This window comes from Anas acuta, chromosome 15, assembly GCF_963932015.1.
Source record: "Anas acuta chromosome 15, bAnaAcu1.1, whole genome shotgun sequence".
NCBI lineage: Eukaryota > Metazoa > Chordata > Aves > Anseriformes > Anatidae > Anas > Anas acuta.
In genome coordinates, this window is record NC_088993.1 from 17,698,477 (window position 1) to 17,711,283 (window position 12,807).

The window sequence follows — 12,807 nt, forward strand, 5'->3', positions numbered from 1 at the left end:
TGTCACAGGCGGTACCTTGCCTAGCTGTTGTCACTTCTCAGGGTACAAAGACGGGGCAGTGCTTGCAGCTTTGCTGCAGCAGGAAATGTTCCCAGAAAAGCATCTCTGGGCACAGCTGCCCCAGGCTGGCCACCCACGCTGCCCATGGCCAGCACCAGCCGTGCCGCAGGAGGCGGTGGCATTTGTCCCCCCCCATCTCCCCTGTCACTGCAGCTCTGGGACCTGGGCAGTGGCAGCCACACAGGAGCTGCACCTTGGCTGCATCTCGGCCTCAGGGCTCTGCTCCCTGCGGCAGCCGAGCTGAAACCTCTCCTGTCTTTTGTTTCTGTGAAGGTCAGAGAAGAGTCACCGCCCTTTAAGTGCCAAGAAGAGGCCTTCCACCCTCTGGTGCAAGAAGACTTTGAACAGTAAGGCAGCTGCTTTTCCTTTCCGAATGGTTGCTGCTTGATTGCATGAACATTGATTTTACTCTGGTCGTTTTTTTCCTTCTTGTCATGAGTTTGATTGCAAGGGTTTGTTTCTTTGCTTTTTCACGTAATTCAGCTCTGGCAGTCCCACAAACAGCCATGCCTTTGATGGGGTATTGTCCTTCTGCTCGCACTGAAGTCCTTCCAGTGATGCTTCCCGACCCCCGGTTGCAATTTTCATGCAGCCTGGGTTGGCAGTTCTCGGGTGCTGCCTCCCCACCGGCTATCCTGGGGCCAGCAGGGAGGCATTGTGCACAGTGCCAGGCAGAGGAGAGCAGCACCGGCACACCACGGGGCAGCTGGGGCTGTTTGGCTCTGCAGGACCTTGATTTAATTATGCCAATGGCTGCAGCTGGCACCCAGCCGGAGCCGCACAGTCCCTGCCAGGTCGCTGTGATGGATCTCCAGAAGCGCGCTCTGCCTGCGGCGCCCTGCAGCCCCTGCTCTGACCGTCTGCAGGGCGAGCTCCACCACTGTGCCATGGCCAGCAAAGCCCCTGGTGTGCCAAATTCATGTGTTAGCCAGGATAATTCTCCCACAGGGGGACTGGAGTGGCCCCAGCCAGTACCACTGGTCCTGGTGCTGGCACAGTTGCGCACCAGGCCAGGTTTGCTATCCCGTGTGATGGCGTGCAGAAATGCACAACGTGGCTGGCACAAAGTGGTAGGAAAGGCACAGCAAGCACGGGGTGATGGGATGGGCTGGCACCACTGAAACCACTCAGCCACTGCAGCAGTCACCGGTCACCACACAGCGGGGAGGTGGCACGGGGAGCGGGGGCACCTGGTGGCACTGGCGGCTGCCCGGGCAGAAAGGCGCCCACCTGCTGGACGTGGCGGGGAAATGGAGCAGAGTCAGCCATAAATTAGGCATGATGAGGGCAGGCTGGGACACAGGAGCCCAGGCTCATTACTGATGAGCTCTCTCCCCGGGTCCTGCTGTGTATTTATTTATTTGTCCTGAAGCTACTTGGAGTGTGAATTCCCCTCTCAGGCAGGCAGCGGTGAGCAAGGCGCTCCCGATAGCACCGGAGGAGCTTGGCTCCACCAGTGTGGTGCAGCACAGCCCCTTGTCCTTGTCTCTGAGACCTCCTCCCTGGCACCAGGGCGCACTGAGAAGGAAACAGCACAGCGGGTAACCCTGCCGTGGCTGGGGAGCATGCTGAGTTTGGGCAGATGTGTGCACCCTGCCTCGTGTCAGAGCACCGTGCATGGGTCAGGGTAAGTGTGGTCTTCCCCATCCGCATCCCCTGGATGGGATCTGCCTGGAGCTCAGCCTGAAGTGAAACCTTGTTGAGATCAACCCCAAGTGGTCCTGCCCTGGGCTTTGGTCGTGAGGTGGGGAGGAGCCTCCTTTATTCTACATTTAGCTCTTGGGATTCACCCCCTCCCCCAGGACAAGCCCATTGCTGAAAACGCCTTTTAGAAGCTCTGGTCACAGTCAAAATTAAATCAGAAAATGAACTATTACTCAAAGTGACTTGGAGTTGCTCAAGATTTATATGCTTTGGGCAGCTTGAACTCCATTTGCTGGGATACCTAGGGAAGCCTCAGCCACTAGCGCACCGTGACCGTTTGCAATTTCACACCACTTTAAACTCGCTCTCATTGAGATTGGGGAGATGAAAAATGTCTTTATTAAGAGAAGTCACAGGTCCCTGATTGGCTGCTAAATGTGTTTTAATGTGTGGTGTGAGCGGGGAGGGCAGGACGGGGTGCGGGGCACGCTGGTGGCTGAGCTCACGTGGCAGCCTGGCAGGGCAGAGGGGCTCTGAACAAAGGATTTACCTTCAGTTTCCTGCTGCTTGCACCATCTCGAGATGGTTAGCAATGGCTCTGCACCACCCTGGGGACAACCTCAGGTTGGCTGGGCTGCTGTGCTCCTGCTGGGCTTCCTTGGTGTGATCCTGGCAGCATCTCCCAATGAGGCACTGTCCGCAGACACACGTGTGTACACACGTTAAACATAACTGAGACAATTAAACTCACCATGGTTTGTGCTCCAACAAGTGAGTGTCTTGGTGACCATCCTCCCCGTCATCACACCGATCTCGAGCAGCTCCCGTGCGCAGCACAGACGGGGAGCTGCAGGGAGGTGTTTATGCTTCCTGCTGCTCTTGTTTCTCCAGCAGACCTCTGCGGGTATTCACTCCATAATGATCTTTTATTCTCACGTTTGTATCTTTACTCCAGGAATCATGCACTGAACCTGGAGTGAAGTCAAGCACAGACCCTCCTCCCCGCTCATCCAGCAATGCAGTTTACAAAAGGCTCTGTTATTATCCCCGCATCCACACTCTCTAACCCTGTAATTAGATGCTTAGGCTATGATTGCCCCATTGTCCGCTGGATGGGTTTAATCATTCTTTTCTCCTACAGTGGCAATTTTGTTCCAATTAATTATTTCAGTTTGAACAGCAATAACTGGTTGAGTTTAGAGAGAAATTAAAAGGGTAGAGCAGGATAATGAAGAGTGAGCTAACAAGGGAGAGACTGCAAACAGGGCTGCTGCGCATCCCTGCTTCTCTTCCAGCTCTCCTTTGCTCCCCAGGGAGCTTTCTGGGGCTTGAAAGTGTTCCCACCAGAAACATGGGTCCTGCACAGTGCAGAAGCTCTGCCTGGCTTCGTCCATGCCTGGAAGCTGTTACTGGGTCTGGTGGAAGCAACAGGGTATGCTCGTGGGTTCGTCAGCCCGGGAAGGAAGGTGTTTCTCATTCAGACTTTAATTGATGCATCCTGGGCTCTGGTACAGGCAAGGCGAGGTTTTGTCTGGTTGTGCTATCTACCTAATGTTTTCCTCCCCAGTGAACACACGGCCCAGTTCTGTCCCAGCTCATCAGGGTTTGTGGTCGCTTCCCACGAGACTCCCTGGGGAAGCGAGTTCTCAGTGCTGGGATGCACCAGGAGGGACGCGCGGCAGCGAAACAAGGTGCAACAGACAGCAAGCTGCCTGGCCCAGAGTTCGCATGGCAGCACCTCCTCACAACGAGGAAACTTCTCTGCGGTCCTGCTTCTCGTCAGGTCCTGGCTGGTTTTCAGAGCAGCATCGCTGTCTCTGTGAGCGTGGCTGCAGCTCTCTGCTGGAGGAGACGCAGACCAAGCCCCGCTGCTGGTGGGAGCCCGGTGCTCACCCCAGCCGTGTGGGCATGGCAGCAAAGGCAGCACCATAATTTGTGGTCAGTCCAGGGCTCCCAGTGCATGTGAAGAACCTGACAGAGCCACAGCACCGCTGTGAATCCATCTTTAGAAGTTTCTGGCCCCGCTTTACTTTTAGATCTGTGTTGGTATGAACAGAAACTAACGCACAGCCAGCCCTGGGGGCAGTGTACACAGCTCTGGCTCTGGGCTCCCAGAGAGGAGGAGTTTTGCTGTGGCAGTCACTGAGGCTCTGGGCTCTGCTCCCTGGCCTCGCTGCCCTGTGCTCAGCCCCCTGCACGACCGCTGTGCCCAGAGCTTTGTGACCAAGCACAGCCAAAGGCACAGGGGTCGGGGCTCCTGCCCACCGTGTCATGGCAAAGCCAGGGAAAGATGCCAGTGCAGCTCCTCCCGCACCGTGAGGATGCTCACTGGGAGCAGCAGAGGCTCTCCTCCTGCCGTGTCTCACACCAGGGTGGCCTGGGGATGAGGTGACCTCGTGTGGGCAGGGGGACGTGGGGCTGGAGGGGCTGCTGCACCGCGAGGCTGCGCTCACCGGCACCAGGGGGCACGTCGAGCCAAAGCCAACAGCAAACCGTGGGCTCTAAATCACTCATTAATTCAGGGGAATTATCAGCTGGCGCGGGTGCCATTCTCAAGGTGATTCGGGATGCAACTGATTTGGGTTAAATAAATAAATAAATAAATGTTGTAAGGTTATACAAGGTTTTGAAGAGAGAGAGGGGGAAAAAAAATTGATGCCTTTCAGGAGTTACAAAAATGCTGCCTGTGCAATTCATGTATAATTCAATGAATTCCAGAGTAGTTTGAATATTTAAATTATGTATGATCAAAGCAATAAAGAAATCTGCATTTCCTCACTCCGAGCCCCCCAGACATAATGCTCCCAAGCGTCCCCTCCCCGAAAGGCAGCTCCTCGCTTCCACACTCCCAGATCTATTGAGCCTCGTCGCTCCAAAGAAATTGAGTTCGACTGGAAAAATACGGCCGCCGAGCGCAGCCGCTGCTCCTCAGCGAGCACACCACGCACTGCAAGGAGAGCCCGCGCCGTTACCAGGACAATGGGCAGCCCAGGGGGGCGGTGGGCACAGGAGCAGCCCCCCAGCAGCCCCCCAGCAGCCCCAGTGCAGCGGTGCCAAGCCATGTGGGGGCTGCAGCCCTGCCCCACAGCATCCCTCGGGGTCTGCAGAGGGGCAGCTCTGGTTTCGCTGCGCCCCTGCCTGCGTTGCTGCGTGTGCTGGTGGGCTCAGCCCCCGCCGAGCCCCTGCCCGTCCGCCCCTCTGCTGCAGCTTCCCTCCTGCTATGGCCATGGCGAGCTGGGCAGGGGAAAAAAGCAAAAAGGGGAGGGAAAAACAAAACAAAACAAAACAAAACAAAAAAATGCAGCTTCTGCCCCTCCCCCCTGCTCTTCTCCAGATGCTGTAAATTTTCATTAGTATTCTGTAATTTAATGATCAATTCCCAAGAGAAAATTAGTCTTCAATTTACAAAAAAATCCCTGTTAATTTAAGCATAATAGTAGGAGAGCGGTGCGGGTGCCAGGGCCCAGTCCTGCACTTCCCACTCCTCCCTCTCCACAGCCTTGCAAAGGGCAAGCACAAGGGGGAATTTTAATAACACTCCCAAGTCCATTCCAAATCTCCCGATGAAGACTGCGGAGAGGTTCCTGGGGGCAAGAAAAGCAATTTCCTGCCGAAACAAGAGGTTATTCTGAGCCAGGCGGGCACAGCTTCAGCTGCAGGTTGATGCTGATAGACCCAGCGAGGTGGGAGCTGAGTGGGGCCAGCGCCAGCCCCTGGGGACCGCGGTGCCATGGCCCAGTGGCACTGGGGACAGCAGCGCTGCCCGGCACCAAGGGCAGCGGGCAAATCCCGAGCGATGCAGACGGAAGCCGACCCCTCCAGATATTGAGATAGATGGTGGTGGCTTCGCTCATTAGAAGTTGTGGCAAAGGGTAGGTGCTGGGAGTCTCCAACCCAGGGAAGAGCTGCGAGGGGAGCTCATTAACTTGAAAAATTGGGTCCAGAGGGCTCATTTGTCTGATATCAGCTCACTGTTTTTTCTAGTAATGTAGGGAGTGAGCGAGGGAGATGTGAGCCTCTCCTCAGTGCCCGACTCTTTGATTTACCCCTTTCTGATTCATGTCCTCTCCTTCACATTGCCTGTGGTGCTGTTTGTTTTCCTTTCCAAGCCGACCCGTGTGGAACACTTTGCTCCCCTCACGCAGCACCTGTGGGGCAGGTTGGGCACTGCTGTGTCCTTACCCCAGCACCACGAGGCTGCTCCGTCGGGACACGGCCACATCTTTGTTCAGGCCAAGGTGCTCACGGGGCAAGATTTCCCAAAGCAGGCAGGACCGGGAAGCTCCTCGTAGCCCCTGCACCCAGCATGGATTCGCTGAGCTCCCTGCTTTGCTGTGTGCTTGTGTCCGTCCCTAACCAACCTGTTCCTTGATGGGGCCTGAGCATCCTGCCCCCGCTATGTCCCCGCTCTCCCCACCCTCAGGAGGTGCCGCAGCTCACTGTGCTCCCCCCAGGACCCCCAGCACCTGCTCCCTGCCTTGCTGCCCGAGCACACCTCCTGCCTCCCCCCCTTCCTTCCCCATCACTTGGGGGGTGGCTGCGTGGGCAGAGGCTGCCCTGAGGTGCTGGGCACAGCCGAGCCACCAGCCACTGGTCCCCTGGGGCCACACGGGAGCTTCGTGGGCCATGGGACAGGAGCACCCTGTCCTAGGGGGCTGGTGGGACTGCCCACCGCGTCTCCACCCCGCCTGCGAGCAGGCAGGCAGCAAAAGTGACAATTAATAAAGTGTTAGCAGCAATCATGTTAATTGCATCAAGCTATTAATAAAGGCAGATCTGTCAAAGCACAGTAAATACTTGAGAGGAAGTCAAGGAGCTGTCCCTGCCAAATGCAGTCCCCTAGCCCCACACAGAGCGGGCAATGAGGAGGAGGAGGAGGAGGAGGAGGAGCAGCAGCACGGTTCTGTCAGGGTCCTGTGCAGGAGAAGGCCACTCAGGCTCAGGGCTGCACGCCCAGGTCAGCATTTGTGGCTCCTATCAAAAGGCAGTTTAGAGTCTGGGGTAACTGACACAGATGTAAGTAATGTTCTCTTTACAGCCTGCCTTTCCCCGAGATGTTGTTAAATTAGAAGGGAAATCTATTTCCTGTTTAAAAAAAAAAAAAGAGGCGAGTGAACTCAGTGTTAAATATAGATATATGATATGTAAATGAACCTGACAACTGAGTGAATAAAAAATGAAGGTTTAAATTATTGAAGGGTAGGAGGAGATGGCGCATGCAAATAGCATTAATGTGGAAAGAGGCAGCTCTCTGAACGGGGAAAGGAGGTTTTGAAACATAATTATTTCTTTTAAGAAAAGGGCTACATATTAAATAAAAGCCAACAGAACCAGCACATGTTTATTTCAAAGGCCTTTCTTTCTATCATGTCACTTTATTCTCCTGCCTTTTTTTTTTAATTCTTTTTTTTTTTTTTTTTCCTGCAAAGCCATGAGAAAAATCGAAGGCTACTGAATATTTTAGCTTTAATTAAAACAAGATAAATTAAGTTTTGATTGCCACACAAGAACAAATGGGTCCCAGAGACGGCTGATCACTGGCGGCTGTGAGAAGGTGTTTCCTAATTGATTTGGTGGGGACGGAGCTCACCCGGCCTTCAGCCCCATCGCACACACACTGTGGTTCATCGCCATCACCGGGAAACTGCGACGGCTTCCCGAACGTTTGCAAGGATAGCATGGACTGAAATGGAAAACCACCTGCCTGGAGATGTTAGCCCACCAGAAGGAGTTAACTGCACTAGGCGTGAAGATAATCTGTTTGGGTTTGCTCTTGTTTCATCGCATGTGTAGTGAAGACTGCAGGGTCGGGACACAGGGAGTGAAACAGCCTGGGCTGAGCTGGCTCCAGGGCGCTGAGGCTGTGGGGTTGGGGTTGCAGGGAGTGCTGGTGGCTCACTGTTGGAAATAGAGAACCAGCTGGGTATTTTTGTCAGCAGTAAAGCTGACAAGGTAGTCTCACGGAATGGGTACTCTGCAAGCGCAGTAAATGTCTTCATTACCTTTCCATAGCTATATTTATGCCTCTCTGACCCTCTTCAGGACTGACAGGGCAGGTTACGGGTTTCCTTTTCCTAATTCAGTACATGATGGCTTGGGACGAGTTGTTAAAGCTATAGATCAAAATGTCATTTATTAGAAAAGTGCCTCCCCGGGGATTCTTACCCTTCGTTTATTATTTGTTGTGTGCTGACAGCGTGCTTTGCTCTGTCTAATCTGTCTTTCTGGCTATTTATATAGCCCTCATCACGGTAGCACCTGGGTGTCTCCCTTTGCTTAAAAAATGATGTTCTGTCTCTCCTCTTTCCCTGCTCTGGGAAGCGGGGTGCGGGCTGCCGCCCCGGAGGTGTTGTGCTGTTGGTGTGAAAAGTGTGCGGGATTGATTTCCCCGTGGGCTGCCTGCTGCGAGCCCCCTGTGCTGCGTGGCTGTCCCCAGTCCTGGCGGGGCATGGGGGGACCTGCACGAGCCCTGCCGAGCTCCCAGCTCACTGGGGATGGGCAAAACACGGGAACCGACAGGCTCAGAGGGGCAGCTTTCGCATCTGCCCGGCAGGAAGCAGCGGCCACTTTCGTCCCCTTCCCTGGCCTCGTGGTTTGGTGGCAGCCTCAGCGGGTGGCATCAGTGGAGGGGCCGTGGGGCTGCGGCCACTGGGGGGTCCCGGCCCCCATCCACATCACGCCACGCTCGGCTGGATCCAGCCCATGCCCCGTGCAGTTCCTGTGCTTTACATGGTAGATTGCCTGCACAGCTATCAGACGCACAGTGTTCATGGCCACAAACCCTCACAGAGCAGCCCGTCAGCCAAAAGTTGTTGAAATAATTCTAAATAGAGACTGCTAAACCTTTATGCAAATAATTCAGGAGCTGAGAAGGAGACGGATTTGCTGAATTAGTCGTTCTGTATGTAGCACTGCCTGGGACAGACTAGCAAACCAATTAAAGCAATTCCTCCCACAGACAACTTTTGCATTGATGAAACGAGTGGGGACGATAATTCCTTCTTGGATTCCCCCTCATTTTCACCGCCTGCTTGAAGGATGCAATTCATTGTGCTTGCCTTCCCCTTAGACTAGCAAATAATGTCAGCAGCTAAGCTGTAGGTGCACACATATCTCTGTGCAATCTGTACAGGAGATTGCAGTCTATCTGCTAGATTGCACTGACTCTCTAATTTGCTTAGGCAAGCACAAAGCTTTCCTTAGCAGACAAATATGGCACTGACAATACCCCTACAAACCCTGCTGTGTGAGAGATGTTGTGAGTTTACCATTGAGAGTTATTTGTGGGTCTGTAGCCAAGAAAGTGGGTCCAGGAATCCTCCAGGCAATGTCCATCACACACCTGCGCTGTAGCAACAATTTACTTCCCACGTAACTGAGAGCTGCCCAGCAGGGTCTTTGGTGAATTCCATGAAGTTTTCTGAAAACCATCCTCCCTGACTCCAGGAAGTCCTCCATAGGACACCAATCTTACCTTCAAACACACTCTGCTATTCAAACCTTTACCCTTGGAAACTCACCCTCCGTCACTCTGTAAGGATGCTGCCTTTTCACTTCTCCCCATGATATCTGCCAGGCCAGAGTGCATTTTATACAGCTGGGGACAGCTGGGGAAAGTTACTAATCACCTAACCCATGAGTACAAAAGAGACTAAAAGCTGAATTTTTAATGATCTGAATGTACAAAGCCAGGTTTTGTCACAGTCCCCAGGGGGCTCGGGGCTCACCTCCGTTTCCCACAGCTTTCCACCCACTGTCTGACACTTTGCTAGAGACCGAGCTTCCCATCAGGATGGGGATGGTGCCTCTGCTGCCTGCCTGCTCCATCCCTGCCCGCTCCATCCCTGCCCGCTCCATCCCTGCCTGCCCCCTGCCCACCCGCTGCCCCAGGGGCCCAGCCCCGCAGTCTCCATCCCAATTCCCCCACCGCACACCGCCAAGCGCCGCACCGTGCCCGCAGCCTTTGTGTGCGCTGTGCGCTGGCAGGCAGCCAGCCCGTCCTTCCCCAGCCGCCTTTGTTCTGCGGGAGCTGAGCGATGCAGGCACGCGGCCTCGCTGCTGTGCTCCAAAATGTGGGGCAGGCTCGTGGCTGCTGCCTGCCCCGGGCAGAGCCCGGCAGAGGGCCACGGGCCTGCAGCGGCTGCGGGGTGCCCGATGGCAGGGCAAGCAGGGTGGAGCCGTTCTCCTCCTCTCTGCCGCTGCCTGGGTGTGTTTGTGATTTCCTTGTGCGGTCAGACGTGCCCTTCCCAGAGCAGCCCTGACCACGAGGCTCAGCTGCAGCTGGATTTGCTGCACCGCACACCCGGTAGCTGAGATCCCAGCTCTGGGTGGCAGAAAAGCTGCTGGGGTCAAAGAGGAGCCCCCGGGTGGGACCCTGGGGCCCTGCCCAGCCGCAGAGCCAAACCTGCCCAGCCTGGTGTGCCCACCCTGCCCCTGCCCCGGGGATGCTGCCCTGGCGGTGAGGTCCTGCAGGCAGCCACGCTGCACCAGGCAGCAGGCAGGACAGGAGCCTCTGGTGTCATCCCACATCTGCAGCCCCGCTGCTGCTGTGCTGGGTTGCAGCTGGAAGTGGGCACGAAGCTGCTGGCCTCAAAGGTCTGGCAGCAAAGACCTTTCATCTTGCTAAACCTCAGACAGACTCCTAAGTAATTTACTGCATCATTGTGGTGAGATGGAAACCACTCCAGCGCTGCAGTTCCCACGACACATTTCACAGGAGTCACGGTGTCAGCCTAGATGTGTTTCCTACCTCCCAGTTTAGGAAATTGCTTATGAACAACTGTTGGGAATGCCGAGTTCCCCTCCTCTCTGATCCCATCCCAGTGCCTCCTCTCTCTGCCCTCCAGAGGGTATTCAGCGCAGGCTGGGCCTGACGGGGAGAAGCCAGGCAGGGTGAGGCAGTGGAGAGCCACCAGCAGACACGGGCAGGCACGGCCATTCCTGATCTGCCAGCTCCTCTGGGGTCTGAAGCTCTAGTTTAAAGAGAAGGCTGAGAAAAAAATCCTAATTGTTAAATAAAAAAATATATTATATGAGCGAGAGTCCCCAGGTACATACTGATGTCACAAAGTGAGAGAAAAACGTGGCAATGCAGCTGCCCCTCAGTAGGGCCGCGGTTACGCACCCATCTGTCTGAGGCAGGCAGCCATTTTACAGGGCCAGCATTAAACCAGGTCTTGTATATAAATAGTTGTACCGCCACGTGTCTCCCTGCACTTCTGGGTGCACTTGTTTGTCATTCCAGAGACTGTAAGTGACTTTCTTCATACACTGCGGCCTGCTGTACAGCGCATCCTCCATGCCCCAGGTATTCTCTGCTGTTGTCAGAGAGGAGTGCAGCAGAGGTGAAATCTGCCATCGGACCGCGCTGTGCTGTGCTGAGTGCCTGCTGGGCTGGCCAGCCAGCCAGCGCTGCTGCTGAGGAGCTGTGCTGCGGCTGCAGGAGGCGGCAGGCAGCGCACACAAACCCCACTGCAGCTGGCAGCCGGCCCCGGGAGCGTCCCTTTGCAGCGGTGGCTGACCCGCAGCACGGCTGCGCCGCTCCCGGTGCTCCCCATGGCGCTGGTCGGGGCAGGAGGAGGGACGGAGCACTTCTCCCTGCATGCTTCATCCCCATGTTCCTGCCAGGTGGTGGAGGACACCATTTTGTTGTTCTGTGCCTCTCCAAGTAGTGCCGCGCTACTCTCTGGATTTTTATTTATATTTAGCAAAAACCCTACAAATAAACTAGAAGGAGCCATGGCAGCAAAGCAGCCGCCCACCCGCAGTGACCCAGCCAGCTCTGGAATGGGCACAGCCTGGGGACCCGCGCCGGTGCCCAGCCGTGCCGCGGGTGGGAGCCCCCTGTGCACCTTCGGGGGGGCAAAGATGGGGACGGGGCAAAGAGGGGAGGGCGCAATGGAACCCCGAGTGCAATTTTCTTCCCAAGTGCAATGCAGCCTTGGTAAATAAAGATTGGAAACGTCTCTTGCACTGCGCCACTTAAGAGACCAGGGGATGTGAGGACGGCGTAATTGGCTGGATGCAGAGTGAAATTCAGGCTCAGCGATTCCATTTTACAGTTGGCAGCCTTCCCAAGCACAGATCAGGGGAAGCAAGTTGGACTAGCTTTAAAACACAGGGAAATTCTTTATCTTTTATAATTTTTTGCTGATTTAAAGGGTAGGATTAAATTCTCATTTAATAACCCCAAGTGCCTGCTCTCCCCCTCTCTGATCACTCTGTGTAATGGTGATAATGCTGGAAAGGCACTGGGAGCCTGGAGGCAAGGCAGCAAATTTTCTTTTCCTGAGCGCAGATCTAATGATTGTTTGCTACTGCAGCCTGTGAAACAGGCACTGACTGCTTAATCATGAGCCTTCGCCTAAGATTTCGGGAGCTGTTTTCCAGGTCTGTGTGGAAGGCAAGCTGAACACTTTCTGTTAGCACCTTCCAACTTTGTCATTTGCGTTTCTTCCTCCTAATTAAGGATCCTACAGAGACCCAGATGTCTAACATAAATAGTCCAGTTGTCTTGCCTGAGCTGCTCCTGGGCGGGCAATGTGTTTATGAGCAAGAACTGCTTCTTCAGTGCCTTTATATTACCACCTCTTACCATCGGCTAAGCTATTTTTAAATCGTTCTAAAAATGCATCCTGTAAATAAAACCTCTACAATGAACAAGAAGAGGAGCCTCCTAGCAGAGTAACACAGAGAGCCTCTCTGTGAACAAGAAGACTGTTTTCCCTTGTCTGTCAGATCAGCTCATTTAGATTATTTAAGTCAAGTGCAATTTTGAAAACAATCTGTTTTGCTCATGACAGCTTCTTCATTCTGTATAATGATGCTGAATGTAACAAGCGGCAAAGGGTTATTGACGGCAAATTCTCCACATTCCCAGGCCTGCGCTTCTCATGCCGACTTATAAAAGGAGCCCCTTGCTTTATTTTCCCCAGACATTAAGCAGAAAGTATTTTCTAACGTGTCGGCTTTAGAACGCCGCGCTGAAGCTTCATTTTGCATGAAGCCTTGACAGCAAACGCAGATAAAGGGGAAGGGTGGAGGGAAGGGGAAACTCTGAAATGGCGCCAGCTCGTTTTTAACTGTTTTTAGTCAGTACGTTTC

General features: G+C 54.3%; 1 protein-coding gene across 1 annotated transcript in view; it reads left to right on the forward strand.

The window, feature by feature from the left end:
* Positions 1-339: 339 nt before the first annotated feature.
* The window catches only part of TNRC6A (trinucleotide repeat containing adaptor 6A), a 67,338-nt gene continuing 54,870 nt past the window's right edge, over positions 340-12,807 (forward strand). The window contains exon 1 of the mRNA XM_068699773.1: positions 340-407. The gene's annotated coding sequence lies outside the window, so the exon portion shown is untranslated. The remainder of the gene's footprint in view (positions 408-12,807) is intronic.